At 51.6% G+C, this 9,476-nt stretch overlaps 1 pseudogene across 1 annotated transcript; it reads left to right on the top strand.

The window, feature by feature from the left end:
- Positions 1-316: 316 nt before the first annotated feature.
- Positions 317-1,555, top strand: LOC309409213 (olfactory receptor 10A7-like; annotated as a pseudogene). The gene has a single exon. The product of its transcript is annotated as an olfactory receptor 10A7-like (transcript).
- Positions 1,556-9,476: the final 7,921 nt, after the last annotated feature.

Below are 9,476 nucleotides of genomic sequence, written 5' to 3'. Positions count from 1 at the left end.
TATTTTGTATTTTAGTAGTGATGAGCCCAAGTAGTAAAATATACATTCTGTCCATCCATCAAGCTCCAAGCATATGGCTACAGCTATCAACAGTTTTATTCTCCTTTATTCGGTTGAAATACATATATACATATATGTGCATGTGTGCGAAAACAGGGGAAAACATTTTTCTCCTAAAAATAGAGCAGAGAATGTAATTAGATTTCAGTTCTGCAGGAAATTAATTCATATTTTGCACACAGAAAATAAAATAGGTGAATTGTTGATGAAAACATATTTCAGAAAATGCCGATTGAACTGAAATAGGAAGTAGGCACGGCAGCATTCTAGCTTAAAGGAAAACAGACAAACTAAAAGGAAAATCTTAGCTCTTCCACGCTGAAGCTCATTGTTTTTTCTTATTACCTCATTTTTATCATGTGCTGCTTTTTTTTTTAGTGCGTCTCTTGAAATGTTATTTGCCTGTCTATATTTGACTGTCCCACTTACTAAATAATGGAACCAGTTTCAGAGCAGCTCGCTATTTTTTCTTCATCCCTATAAAGACTTTTCTTCTCATGTCTTCCTTGTTGGCTTATACAGGCTGTGTTGTTTCTCTTTCACATGGAAGCTGCTAAAGCACCGGGGCTCAGAAACCAGACCTACTTCACCTTGCAAGGTTTCTCCCACCTCGCCGCTCTTCAGGTCTTCCTCTTTGAGGGAATTCTTCTGATGTTCCTAGTCATGATGACATCATCATAGTTGCAGCCACTGACCCTACCTTGCACACCCCCATGTACTATTTTCTCAAAAACCTGGCTTTGATTGAAATTTGCTTTATGCTAAACATAGTGCCCAAGATGCTTGTGGATTTGTTGTTGGAGAGAAAGGTCATCTCCTTTTCTGCCTGTGCCCTACAACTTTACTTTGTCATATTCTTCATCACTTCTGAGTGTTTCCTCTTGGGTGCCATGGCATATGACCGATATGTGGCTATATGCCATCCCTTGCACTACGCCATAACAATGAACAGGAGAGCGTGTCTTCACATGGTCATAGCATGTTGGATTGCTGGCATTCCGCTTTCTGTAGGACTCACCGGTTGGCTATTTAGCTACCCCTTTTGTGGCTCGAAGGAGATTGAGCACTTCTTTTGCGATATCGCTCCTGTTCTGGATCTGGTCTGTTCGGACACATACTTATTTGAGCTTCTTGTGTTCGTTGCTACTGTTGTAATTGTTTTCATCCCATTTATCTTGATAGCAGCCTCTTACATCCAGATAATCCATACCATCTTCCAAATGCTGTCTGCCAAAGGAAGACCCAAAGCTTTTTACACCTGTGTTGCTCACTTGGTGGTGGTGACACTGTTCTACTGCACAACTGGCTTGGTACATTTAAAGCCAAGGTCCAGCCTCTTGGCAAACAGAGGAAACTGGTGGCTCTTTCTTACACAGTAGTAACTCCTATGCTGAACCCAATCATCTACAGCATACGAAACAAAGAAGTAAAGCATGCTCTGAGGAAGACATTTGGGAGGAGACAATTCTTCATCAAGGTGCCTCTGCCTAGATAGTCTCACTGATTTTCTGAAAATTGTTCATGCTTGAAAGGTTAGAAATCACAGAATTAATGCATTCCACCTCTGTAAAGGGTGTGGACATTTTAGCTTTTCTTGGAAAATAATGAGAAATGTACATAATCTGTATTATGCATATATTTAATGTAACTGTCCAAAATACTACAGATACTGCAAAAATAAGCTATAAAATCTGTACATTAACTACAAAATGTTTAAGCCTTTTTCCCTTGTTCTACACAAGGGTTAACTTCCAAACATATCTAAAATAAATCACTGTCGTAAGAACACATGACTCCAGCATACATAAACCTAGCTTGTAGCAAAATGGTGGCAAAGTCAGAAAAAACAGTTGTGCATATTTTCAGGAAAAATACACCAACAGATTTCTGTCATTTTTATTGATATAGTTCATCCCACGGTGATCAGTTCCTCCCTCCAGAAAGTAAAGAGCAAGGAAAGAGATTTGGTTGACTGGATGTAAGAATGGGAGTCAGTTCAAGATTATGACATCCAACTGTAGGTATCTATACGTGTCAGCACCTACACATGCCCATCAAAGTAAGTGACAATCTAGGCAACACAATCAGCAGCATTTAAGGAGTGAACAACTGAGAGGAGCTTGATTTGGCTGCTTGAACACAGATACCTACTGCTGCTTGAAATATCCTACATCATCTTATATTGGTTCCAGTGCAAAAAGGTTTGAGTTTCCCATAAAGCTGTGTTATATCAGCCAACCCAAATGTAACAGATAACCCTGGGGACTGCAGGCAGCTAAGGATATTCCGAATCACATCTATATTGCGGCTTAGTCAAGGCACATGTACTGTGGTGTGCCCAAAAGGACTCCAGCTGCCATACCAGAAGAGTGTCAGGAAACTGAATCCAGGGTCCATGGCCTTGTATCCATTATTTTTCTGGAGAGATGAGCGTGCTACACCTCCAGCTGTGTGGGGGTGGTTAGGGATCCCTCCACATGGTGTCATAGAATCACAGAATGATTGAGGTTGGAAGGGACCTCTGGAGGTCATCTTGTCCAACCCCGTTGCTCAGGCAGGCCCACCTACAGCCAGTTGCCCAGGACGATGTCCGGATGGCTTTCAGATATCTCCAGGGTGATCCCACAGGCTGTCAGAAGTGACTATTGCTATTTGAAACTCTTTGCAAATCAGTACCATGAAGAATTACTGAAGAACAGCTCAAAACCATATCACAGAGGTACAACTCCAGACCGATTCATGCAGCATGGGAACACGGGAATGAAAGAAAACAGTATTTTGGGATGCAGCAGTGGAGTGATAAAACATGAAGCACCTCCAGGAAGGCTGGCCTTAAAAAGGACTCCTTGAGAAGGAGGATTTCCCTGAGCTGTCAGGCTGTGCCAAGGGAAAAAGCCACCCACTGCCAGTGGGAAGGCACTGCATGGGGGGCAAAGGACTGCTGCTCAGTGGACACTTGGGCTGGAAATGTGAGTACTGCGTCCTTGTCTCCATGTTGCTCTTTCTAATAAGCGTGACACTCAAACGTGTGAGGGAAAGGAGGGGAGGGAGTGCTAGGAAAAGCCCAAGACTGGGCAGAAGAAGAAAGCTTAGAAGAACAGAAATCATCTTTTGAAGTGGCTACATAGGTAAGTAGGTGTCAGGATGTGCTCAGTGGCCAAAACATTGAGCAGGGACATTTGGGGAGAAGGAGGTTGTAGGTGTGGAACTGTTAGGGGCTTTTGGGGAGAGAATGGGTTGGAGAAGGGAAAATTTACATGGAAAGGGTGGAAATTTGGGATATTTCACACATTTTAAACAGGAAATACAGGTCCTTTCACTTCACCAAATGCTTTTGCATGTTGTGTATCCATTTTCTGTCAGTCTTGAAAAGCAAAAAATGCAAATATCTGTTATATGATATGCCACCTAAGTTGGGGGCTGCCACTCCAACAAGTGGGAGAAGTGTAGAGCAATGGGGAATGCGGGGAGTTTCCCATGGGGAAGAGGCAGGAGAAGCACTGCACCTCCAAAGGAAAGGCATGGGCAAGGGCTGCAGGAGCAGGCAGGTTCTCCCAGGTAACACAGGTGAGCAGAGTGAACATACATATGAAGATACCTCTTGAGACAGAACAACCCTGAGATGAGTGAGGGGACCCCAGAGGATCTCTAGTCCCACCTCATCCTCAAAGCAGGGATAGCTGTTGGGATCAGACTACACTATTCTGGGCTTCACACAGCGGGGTCTTGAAAAGTTCCAAGGACAGAGGCTGCACAGCTTCCCTGCATGACCTGCTCCACTGCTTGACTGTCTTCAAGGTCAAAAAGTTTTCCCTTATATGCCACCTGCACCTTCTGCAGCAGCCCAGCTCTTGAACTCAGACGTCGCTCAAACGTGAGAGGTCCCTTTCTCTGAGCGTGGTCCCGGTACACACCTCAGTAGCCCCATGGGGCAAGGTACAGACCCTCACCACACAGGCGGCACATGCTCCATGAGCTAGGCTAGCTAGTACCTCTATGAAGCCCTTGGGTGACACCCCTAAGATATCAAGGCAAAGAGATGTGAGATGGTGTGTCATTGTTGTTGCTTGTCCCAATGTCCTAGCAGGTCCTGCACACCCAGGTGGCTGAAGCAGGCAGGACCAGGGGACAGAGCTGTGGTTTGTGACAGGCCTGACTTTGGCACCAGCACAAGGTCTGGCTGTTACCCCACTGACTGGATGCTAGCAGCCAAGTCTGTCAATAAAATTCAGCAAGAAGCCTGAAGCAGAGATGTTCGGGAACATCTTGATAAGGGTCGGCAACTTTCGGGGACTGTCATCCCAGGACACAAGAAGAGGAAAGGGCTTAGCCAAAAGATCTCTGTACCACTGATGTGGCGTAACACCAACCCCCAGGAGGTCCACCCCACTTCCTTGCACCCACTGGAAATTGGCTGTGGGATTGAGGAGGGGGAAGACAGGAAGTCATTGCCAGAAACCCATCACAAGGCCAAACAGGCTCTGTCCCAGGGAAGCACATGGGTGACAGCCTCAGCTTCTCCTCCAAAACAAGGTGCCAAATTGCAATGCTGACAGGGTGTCCTCCTTTTCTGCCTGAGCTCCCATGGAGCTGGTGTGAATACACTGATGCAGTTTGAGATGGGTATGAGGTGTGTGATATACTGAGTAGCTCAGGTCCCAGATTCCATGTTCTTTTTTTGGCTTTTGTTTTGTTTTGTTTTAAATATTTAAATGTCCCAATTGCCAGCAGTTTTGCAAACCAGGACCCCAGATTTGTGAGAAACTTGTGTAAAAATACACCCACCTTCATTCTTTTATGTTCCCCGCAGGATACTTGCCTGTTTTGCTAAAATCTTATGCGTAGGCGGTTGTATCCAACAGGTGAATGGCAGCTCCTACTAGGCTAGCCAAAAAATAGCAACCCAGGTGGACTTTTTGTCTGTTCAGCTTTCAGCAAGGGGGGGGGGGGGGACGACTGAGTCTCCAGCCCCGAGAGAAGGCCAAAACTCTTTCAGCAGATGGGACATTGGAACAGGCTGCCCAGGGCGGTGGTGGAGTCACCATCACTGCAGGTGTTCAAAAAACGCGTAGACGTGGCACTTTGGGACGTGGTTTAGTGGGCTTGGCGGTGTTGGGTTGACGGTTGTGCTTGATGATCTTAGAGGTCCTTTCCAACCTTAATGATTCTGTGATCCTGTGACAGCCACGCACCACAGCCCATTCCTTCACCATCACCCAGGCTGGAGGGACAGCAGGGCTGTCAATGTCACTGCGCACGCGATGTGCATGCTGCTGGGATGCGGGTACCGCCACTGCTCCCGCAGCCCTGCGGGACGCCTCCGCTGCGGCATCCCCCCCAGGGCTGGGGTGCGGGCAGAGCCCCCCACGGGAGCGTCCCCAGGGCTGCGGCGGGGAGGACGGATGGGGACGTGTACATAAAGGCGCCTCGCGGCGGTAGCAGAGTGGCGCAGCGGAAGCGTGCTGGGCCCATGACGCAGAGGTCGATGTATCGAAACCTCCCTCTGCTATTTGCGCCTTTCTTGTTTTGCCCGTCCCGCACCTTTTCCCCGGGCGGCGCGTGCGGCCTCCCCGCTCCTGCGCGGAGCCGGCGGGCGAGTTGGGGGCAGTGCGGGGGAAACGGGCGCAGTGCGGCCGGTTAGCTCAGTCGGTTAGAGCGTGGTGCTAATAACGCCAAGGTCGCGGGTTCGATCCCCGTACGGGCCAAGCGCACCCTTTTCTATTTTTTTCTTTTTTCCTCTCCCCCGCCACCCGTCATCCCGGCCTTCCGTTTTATCTCGCCCAGCGCCGCGCAGCGATGGCGCAGGGACCCGTAAGGGCCCTTGCCGCGGTCGCGCCACCTGGGCCGTGCGGAGAGCCAGAGCCAAAAAATAAAAAAAAAATTAAACGAAACCTGGGGGAGGCGCAAGAAAAGAATTTGCGGTTAGCAGAGGATGGTTTCGATCCATCGACCTCTGGGTTATGGGCCCAGCACGCTTCCGCTGCGCCACTCTGCTGCCTTAGAAAGGCTTTTCGTGCTGCCTATATACAGGGACTCGTAGGTGCCCTCCCCGCCTCTGTCCGGGGTGTCCTACCGGGGCCCTGCCTGCACCCCCCAGACCTAGGGGATGATCCCCTGAGACAGCTTCGCCCCTCAGCCTCCCCCCGCTCTCTCCATACCCCTTCTTTCGCAGGTTTTCGTTCGTATCCGCGGACAAACCTCGCTGCACGCTACAGCCAACGGCACCCATTTAAACAGTGAAGAATTGATGAAAAACAGCTTGTGCGCGGAAAGTCAGCGACCGGTCAGCGTGCAACGCTAATAGCGTTACAAATGGGGATGAAGCAGAATGCACAAAACATCATCCCTGTCGCAGCTTGCTGCGCTGGACGCGAGACCAAGGTTGCTGCTCATCCGGGAGCTCAGCGCTTCTCGTGCCGGCCGGGCTCTGGGGAGAGGTTTCCCTTACCCCGTCTTGTCTCTCTCAATCTCTCCCCCCCGCCTTTTTCCTATTTTTGCCCATAATAAACGTTCATCATTAGAGCAAATCTATGCCATCAGCTACAGACGCTGCCAAATCCAGCAGCCCGACGTGGCCAAGGCTGCTGTGGCTCCATGTCCCCACCTTCAGCCAGCAGCGAGGCTGAGCGCGCATCCGCAGGAGGCACATACACCCCAAATTGGTAGGTAGGTAGATAGATGATCACAGAATCACAGAATAGTTTGGGTGGGAAGGGACCTTCAAAGGCCATCTAGCCCAACCCCCTGCAGTGAGCAGGGACATCCCCAGCTCAGAGCCCCGTCCAGCCGGACCTGGGGTGTTCCCAGGGATGGGGCATTGATCACTTCTCTGGGCAACCTGGGCCAGGGTTTCACCACCCACATTGTCAAAAATTTCTTCCTTAGACCTAGTCTGAATCTGCCCTCTTTTAGTTTAAAACAGTTACCCCTTGTCCTGTTGCTACAGGCCCTGCTAAAAACCCCGTCCCCATCTTTCTCCTCAGCCCCTCTCAGCCCCGGCAGCTGCAGGAAGGTCTCCCCGGAGCCTTCTCTGCTCCAGGCTGAGCCCCCCCAGCTCTCCCAGCCTGTCCTCCCAGCAGAGCTGTTCCAGCCCTCGGAGCGTCGCTGGGGCCTCCTCTGGCCCCGCTCCAGCAGGTCCGTGTCTCTCCTGTGCCAAGGGCTCCAGAGCTGGACGCAGCACTGCAGGGGGGTCTCCCCAGAGCGGGGCAGAGGGGCAGAATCCCCTCCCTCGCCCTGCTGGCCACGCAGCTTTGGGGGCAGCCCAGGACACAGGTGGCTTCTGGGCTGTGAGCGCACATTGCCGGCTCCTGTCCAGCTTTTCACCCACCAGGACCCCCAAGTCCTTCTCCATGGGGCTGCTCTCCATCCCTTCATCCCCCAGCCTGTGCTGATCCCAGGGATTGCCCCGATCCAGGTGTAGGACCCTGCACTTGGCCTTGTAAGGTTCACATGGGCCCATGATACACAGCCCCTTCTATATCCTTCTATTTTTCCACATCTGTGGCTCCTCAAACCACCTGGATCTTTTCCCCAGCTTTGATTCCCCCAAACATCCCATAATAAGTCTTGTACAATCCCAAAATGCTCTTCCTCTGCACCCCATGTGTCCCCCACTCCTAGGCAGTCACCCCCCGCTCAGTCCAAGAGGTGATCTGGAGAGCTACCCCCGCTGACCATCGTGATGGGTGCTATCTCCTGGCCCACGGACAGCCCTGGAAGGAGCCAGCTCAGGGGCTCGCTGGCACTGTGGAGGTTCCTGGGGTTCCTCCATCTCTTGCTGTTCCTCTGCTCCTCTTTGTTGACGGAGAAGAGCCTTTAATCACATAACCTAATGTTGTCCCATGACGTGGTTGGGGGTCATGCCTGCATTCCAGCCCCGGGAGATGCTCCTGGGGAGAACTGTCTGCAGCCACCAGCCCTAGGGGATGTGCCCATGGAGGATATCCTGCGAGAGCCACCCCACAGAGGCCCACCGACAGGTCTCCAAAAGTGTGCCTTCCCCAACACACCCTTTCTTTCTGCAACAAAGCTAGCCTCTCCCCTGACTGCAGCAGTTTTGGGAAGGAACTAGGCAGGACAGACCAGTGTTAGCCCCCACCCCTACCAGCCCTGGCCTCTTTTGCTCCTCTTCACGCCCACCATACCAGCCCTGACCCACCCTGCCACCTCCTGTCCCATCCCACACCCTGTCCTGTCCCTTGGGTGCTGGCCCTCGCACCAGCCTCAGGGGACCCACAGCCCCCAGCACTGCCCAGGCTGGCACTGCCTCTGCCCCTGGTACCCCAGGATGCTGAGACTGAGGTGCCGTGGGGGACTGCCCCTGCCCCAAGGTGTCGCACACCAGCTGGGCCCCAGCTGCTGCACATCGCTGCAACCCCACGGGAGCACTTGCAGCTCCAGGAGGAAACAAGAATGGGGTTGTGAAAGGGGTTGGACATGGGCTTTGGTGTCAGGATGCAGCTTGAGGGGGAGAGGGTCAGACGTGAAGTTGGGGGTCAGGCACAAGGATGTGACTGTAAGAGGGACGTGTCAGGGATGCAGTTGGAGCTCAGGTGTGGGATACAGCTCTGGGTCGTCGGCATGGACCACTCCTGAGCTTGGAGGTGATCCTTGAATATCAAGCTCCTTTCTTGGACTTCTCTTCCCTTCAGGGCCTTATCCCATTGGACTGCTTCAAACAGACCCCTAAGGAGGCCAGAGTCCACCCTCCTGAAGTCCAGTGTTGTGATCTTGACTTTCACCCAGCTACCTCCCCTCAGGACCCTGAACTCCACCACCTCATGGTCACTGCAGCAAAGGCTCTCTTTGACCTTCACACCCCTAACAAGCCCTTCCTTGATGGCAAGTATGAAGTCCAGCAGATCACTTCTGCTCATTGGCTCCCCTGTCACTTGGGTCAGGAAGTTGTCATTGATGCTCTCCAGGAACCTCTTGGATTGCTTACGCCCTGCTGTGTTGTCCCACCAGCACATTATCGGGGTGGTTGTAGTCCCCCATGAGGACCAGGGTCTGTGAATGAGAGGGTGCTTCCAGCTGTCCGTAGGCAGCCTCATCCACTTGTTCTTCCTGGTCAGGTGGCCTACAGAAGACAGCCACTACAATGTCATCCATACTGGTCTGCTCTTTAATCCTGACCCATAAGCTCTCAGTTGGCTGCTCACCCATCCCCAGGCAGAGCTCCAAGCACTTGCCTCACAAAAAGGACAACTTCCCCTCCTTGTCATCCCAGCCCATCCTTCCCAAAGAGCCTGCATCCCTCCATCACAACAATCCAGTCACACAAGCTGTCCCACCACATCTCTACGATCCCAACCAGGCTGCGCACAAATCTCCAGTTCCTTGTCTTTATTCCCGCACTGCGTGTGTTAGCATACCGCCATGTCAGAGAGGCAGCCCAGCATGCCGATTGCCCAGGA

This window comes from Phaethon aethereus, assembly GCF_964289735.1.
Source record: "Phaethon aethereus genome assembly, chromosome: 12".
NCBI lineage: Eukaryota > Metazoa > Chordata > Aves > Phaethontiformes > Phaethontidae > Phaethon > Phaethon aethereus.
This window is presented reverse-complemented; position numbering and strand designations above follow the sequence as displayed.